At 32.3% G+C, this 6,000-nt stretch overlaps 1 protein-coding gene across 3 annotated transcripts in view; it reads left to right on the top strand.

The window, feature by feature from the left end:
* The first annotated feature begins 258 nt into the window (after nt 1–258).
* LOC118195739 (uncharacterized) overlaps nt 259–6,000 on the top strand; it is a 482,995-nt gene continuing 477,253 nt past the window's right edge. For 2 of the 3 annotated variants that reach the window (XM_085806500.1, XM_085806495.1), the window contains exon 1: nt 260–962. The gene's annotated coding sequence lies outside the window, so the exon portion shown is untranslated. Of the gene's footprint in view, nt 963–6,000 lie in introns of all 3 variants that reach the window. The other variant, XM_085806505.1, reaches the window with a different exon arrangement.

Here is a 6,000-nt window from a genome sequence, read left to right as displayed (position 1 = left end):
ATGGCCGTACCGTGCAGGAAAAAGTGCAAAACAACGCCCGCCACTAAAAAAAAAAAGTTGAAAAGCAAACACCATTACCCAAAAAAAAATTTTTTTTAGTGAAAAAGACTTTCCAAAATGACTCCCCGCTGCGTTAAGCAGCCTAACGAGCGAACCGTCGCCAGTCAGTGGGTTATCATCCAGAGCCTCTATTTCTCTCTCCATTCAACTTAACCAAGGCACCTGTTTCAAAAACCCGCTCTGACGGAACAGCACGCCAGCCGGAACGCAACCCCAACTTTTTCGCAACAAGCGCACGGCGCATGAGCTGACAGTCAGCGTCGGAACTTCACTCTGTTGTTATCCCTGCGTTCTTTCAGTTTCGTTGGAATCGCCGCTTCTGCTTAAAAAATATTTATTTTGCAAAAAAATCACATGGATTTCATCGACGCCGCATCGTACAGCATGTGGTACAAAGGTTTCCGAAAAAGATGAACCGCGTTGCCATGTTTGTTTGTTGTTGTTCTTGTGGTGGTGGTGGCGGCGGAGCGGCGCGTGCTCCGTGACGTAACGCGATCGTCTTCAGCGCCAGCGAATTGCTGTTGTTCTACGGGAATAAATTGGTTGTGATGAAACACGCGGAAGCACGTGCTTTTGATCCACGAACTAACAAGTTGTGTTGTGTTGTTTATTTCCGTTGTTGTTATTTTTAGGTGGTGCTGACTCACGGATTGATCCGCAGACATTTTAATCGATCGTGAGCCGCACCACTTAATTACCAAAAAAGAAGAAAAACAAGAAACGTATATTACAAAGGATTTTGTATTGTGCACATATTTTTTTCGTGAGTGAATTTCGATTTTAAATAATGGTTTTATTTATGTTCTGATTTCAAACCCTCAGCCACTGGTGTTAATGCTTTATATCTGGTGTGGAGCGAGAAAAAAAGAAAATTAGTGTTGCTTTGTCATTCAAAAATAAAGGTAAGTACTTTTTTTTTTCATTTGCTTATAGTTATGTACAATTATTAAAATTCTTTAACGGAATATGTTAGGAATATATTTCATATGTACGATATAAGTGGTGCAGCTGAAAAGTTTTTCGTGAAACTAATATTTAATTTTGATTATTTTGGTATTAAAACAAACATTAATAAACATATGATACTTTGAAGCATTCATGTGTCAAAGGAAAGCAAAAGATCTTTAGGAAATAAGAATGAAACCTGGCATAGTTCTTTATTAAAAACTGTGCAATATTTCATTTTTATTGACAAAATGGAAGAACTTTTTATTGAAAGGAGTGTTAAAGAAAAAATTATAATGAGCCACACATGCAAAAAAGAACTGTGAATATAATAAAAATTACACCAAAAACTACAATGGCTCAAATTTTTTTTTCCCAGACACCTGTATTTTTAAGATTTATATCCTAGACTAAATATTCAGATATAGCCCTCATTTTTTTTTTTTTTTTCTAATGTATTAATTTCTGTATTTTAACACTTGCTTTTTGGAAAGTAAGTATCAGCAAAATAGTTCGTGCAATAAAATAATTTACTAAACAGTGTTTATTCGGCAACTAACATAATAATTCAGGCACTCTAAATTTTTTTGCGGTGTTTTGGAAGAAGGCGTGTCTTGCCACTCCCAAGAATTATCATCTGCATTTGAAAATGATTCGTTTAGCAAAATATAACGGCTCCATATCTGAAGTGAACATCGCGAAATTGAACAAATTAACGACAAGTTCTGTAAGAAATTTAATTATTGGTCATTTTAAAGTTAGTAAAATAAAAAGTCCTTGATGTAAAGTTTCAACCTATTTTTAATGTTAGAAAACTGTGGAATTGCATAGAATGGATTGAAAATATACTGCAGTCTGCACCGCATTTCAAACTAACACCAGGGAACCAACTGTCTTGAAGTTATCAGAATTGCTTCATATTCTCCGGAACTAAATCCTACCGGACAGAGCTTTTCGAATAATTTTTTTTACAAAAATGTTTAGAATAACAAAAAATGTTTAGAATAACTGAATGTTTTTTTCAAAACAAACATTTTTAAGAAAGATAATCAATAGTATATGTGAAAGAAAAACAGAGTCGTTTCGCTGATATTTAGAAACTGATATTTGCGAATAAAACTGAAAATCACAAACGATCGAAAAAAATGTGAGCCACTACGAATAAGTAAATAAATGAAAAAAAAAATGCTTTACAAAGATGCTTCTGTTCTTCACTTGTTTTCTTTTTTCTTTTTCCTCCCATTCTTTTTCTTATTACCCCTTTCCGAGTTTTTTAATAACCTTGCACTTTTATGTATTCATAAGAACCTCTGATAGTAGTATGCATCCTTCTGTTTTAAATTCCCCCCCCCCGACCAAATAATGCATTCATCTTATGTTTAAGTCGAAAGATACACGGAAAGCTAACAGAACAAGCAAAAAACGTAAAGGCGTATTCTTTTGCCAGTCTATAAAATTTTGTTATTAGGCTGAATACAAATGATGATTCTGTACTCATGGTTATACGTGGCGTCAGAAACAGCTAGTTTAGTTGCATTGTTAAACACATAAGGCATATCATACATTTTATCAAATAGAGATACTATTAAAAATAACATTATATATAAATTATTAAATAATTTGCTAATTAAGGAATGTGTTAGGTTTATTTTGAATCACCTTACGGAATTTCGAATGTTGCAAGATCTGAGAAATGGTCTTTAATCGGTGATTAATGGAAGGCTCAAAAGGCAACATTTGCATGCAGGTTGGAAGATAAAATGCTTTTAGCACACGGTAACATAGCGTAATGAAGATAAAATAGGCTAAGCTGTAGGAACATCCATAAAATTTATATACACAATACATAAATAAATAATAGTAAAATTTTGTTTGCTGTTAATTCGAATGAGAAGTTCTACACTGCTTTAGTGAGAGAATGCTTGATATTTTGATAAAATTTGCCTTCGCAGTGTTTTTAGTTATCTCAATATGCCACCAGGCCATTTATCATTCAGGTACTTTTTCAAATAACCAGTTTTTAAGAGTATTGCTATCTAGTGTGGCATAACACCTTAATTTATTTTTCGAATTTTAATTGTAATTGCTTAACAAACCAAGCGTTTTAAAAACCATTAAACATACTTCATAATTTGTATCTTAATTTTTTCAACAATATATCAAATTAGCATAATTTATACTGCATAACTGGTATAATTTATAATATGCCCATTCTTAATTTTTATGAGCATTTGCACCATTATTGTAAGAATAAAAGATGTTTATAATCTCGTAAGCTACATATTTTGGAGTAACCTTCATATTTTAGTGCATTTTCTCCTTTATTAATATTTAATTTTTGTCACCCTCGGCAGTGTGCCTTTTAACGGAAAAAAGTTATGTAAAGGAATTCTAACAGTCTTGAGGTCATGAAGAAATGAAACATATGAATTATAGTTACCTATACTGAGTTGTAATACGAATGACTCATAGTGTTCCGTTGTGCATAAAAGCAGCATAATTGTGCGTGGTTGAAAAAAACTCTCCAAAATTTTACTTTGTTTGTATTTATTTCCTTTATTTTTATTATTTATTTATTTGTTTGTTTGCTTTAAAAGTAGAATATTTTCATCCTTTCTACAGAAGGGAATAATTCTCTTCTGTAGAAATTATTGTAATATAAATGTATAAATTATTTATACTTTCCCTTACGGTAGATAGACAGCCCCCGCGTTAATAGCTACTCGACCTATTTCGTGTTACAAGTTTCTCTTGTCCATCTTTGGCATTGCTGAAAATACTTTCATTATTCCTTATGTTTCCTTCTTTTGGGAGGATCGAAATGCGCTAACTTCTCTTTCTGTTCATCTTTTTCACAGTTTAATTCACGAAAATATGTCATTTGTTTAAGGTCGGGGGAATTTTAAGTTATAGTCTTATAATTAATTCGAAGCTTAATATTAGAATATGCAGTATTTTCTAAAAGTCAGGTGTAATAAGCAATGGGATGTCCGTCAAAAAACATTTACATTTTTTGTGAGAAAAGCGGTAAAATGCCACCTTAAAGTAATGCTAATTATTACAAAAAAGAGTATTAGCTGCGTACGCGGTTTTTTTTGGGGGGGGGTCGTGATTCGTGATTTTCCGTAGTTAAACGTCGTCCAACCCGAGAATCGTCTGCAAAAGTCAAAATTTTTATCGGTTCTTTTTGTTTTACACTTTTTAACCGAGATGCGCTGATAATTTTTTAACTTGCAACTGAATATTGCAAGCACGCATGAAATAATAAAAAAAATTCATTGACTTTTCTCATTAGAATTACTATTCATTGGCTTAGAATTCGTTTCGAGATTGATTAAAAGTTTTAAATTCTGATTGCCGTCTTTATTGGTTGAATATCTTTGTGTGTTCATATCGTTTGCTGATTAAAATAAAAGTTTTTATGAATACCATTTATTTTAGAGCTCTGTTCAGGATAAAATGAAAATTTTGTATACGATCCTAATTCCTCTAGTCAATTCTTTTATTTGCTTATCTTTTAAATTTACTCAAAAAATACGTGCGAGTAATGCCATGGTTTAAAATTGTAAATAAATGTTTTTAGCCATCGTCGTTACCTAAGAATTCATTAGGAAATGGAATGAAAATTTTAGATTATCTTTGCCAACTTTGTTAACTGAATTTCTATATATTTCACGAAAGTTATTGTCTGCCGACTGAAGTTATTTATCCATTCCATTTGTTTTAGAATTCTGTACGAAATGAAATTATGATTCCATCTGTTAGTTTTGTTGTTTGCTTATCTTTTAGTCAAACAAAAAGAGGTACCGTTGAAACCTCCGGTGCTTCAAAAAAGGCATATGCTCTGAGTGTCATATTTATATAAAGATATATAACTGAAGAAAACATTTAGCAAACTTTCTGTGAATTTATTTTCAGTGATTTTTCACCCTAATGCCATTATTTCGACTGCCTGCAATAATCTAATGACATGCGGGTTGTCACTGGGCTTTGTGGTTAAGTCTTAGTCCATGACATTTCTAGATGCAGTGTTATCACAATTGCCGTTAGCCTTATTATGTATTTCTGAATAATAATCTGTTGAAATATGAGGTAAAAGTAGTTTTCTGTCTGTAATATATTCTATTGCCCACCTGCATTAGAGCAAGGATGCGTGACATGTACGTGTGGAGTATGGTGGAATATTGAGGTCACGTGATAATCAGGCTTGGCTTATGGGACATACCTGTTACGAAACAATACGACGTCATTTGAGTTATTTGAAGAGTGATCTGCTTAACGAAACACTTTTGCTTTCATGAAAAACTGCGTCCATTGCCTTTTCTTTTCGCTGTTTTTTTTATTTTATTTCATTTTGGGGATGAATGATTTGGCTTTCACTTTTCGAGGAGTAATATTTACAGCTAGACAGGTATCGCGCAGATTTTGAAATATTAATACAATTTCATTTATGGTTAAAAGCGCTCGTAATTCTATCCCCTTCAAGTTAAATAATGCATAAGAATATTTTATGTAGCTTAGTAGCATACTATAAAGTAGTATCATCAATAACGAAATTCAGAAATTTAAATGGAATTTTTTTGAAATTTAATGCTTTCGCATGACTGAATGTTTTTCTCTATCAGACGGCTTAAAAGTGTAATTGAAAATTTGTCTGTCAGAATACTTGCTGAGTTATGGAATGGCTACATTGTTCCTATTTAAAATTTAATAGCTATTTTACGCCATAACGTGACCAGATTTTTCAGAAGCATTAAGAGAAGAAAACAATTTCAGCAGGTGGTTGTTTTAATAAGTTTCTTTGCATTTATTATCAATATATCTGTTGCTGCATTTGTTCCGCTAAGAGTTCAACTGTTAATGTTATGCATTTAAAAGAAGCACGATTGCTGGGAAAATAAAAACTATTTCTAACCATTTTCTTCAATTTCAAGACAATATTATAATTTGTATACGTCTTTCTAAATACAGTTATTTCATTGAATAATGTATTAT

The sequence above is a fragment of the Stegodyphus dumicola genome, chromosome 12, assembly GCF_044657685.1.
Source record: "Stegodyphus dumicola isolate Sdum_Otavi_A_Nest chromosome 12, ASM4465768v1".
In the NCBI taxonomy this organism is placed as follows: domain Eukaryota; kingdom Metazoa; phylum Arthropoda; class Arachnida; order Araneae; family Eresidae; genus Stegodyphus; species Stegodyphus dumicola.
This window is presented reverse-complemented; position numbering and strand designations above follow the sequence as displayed.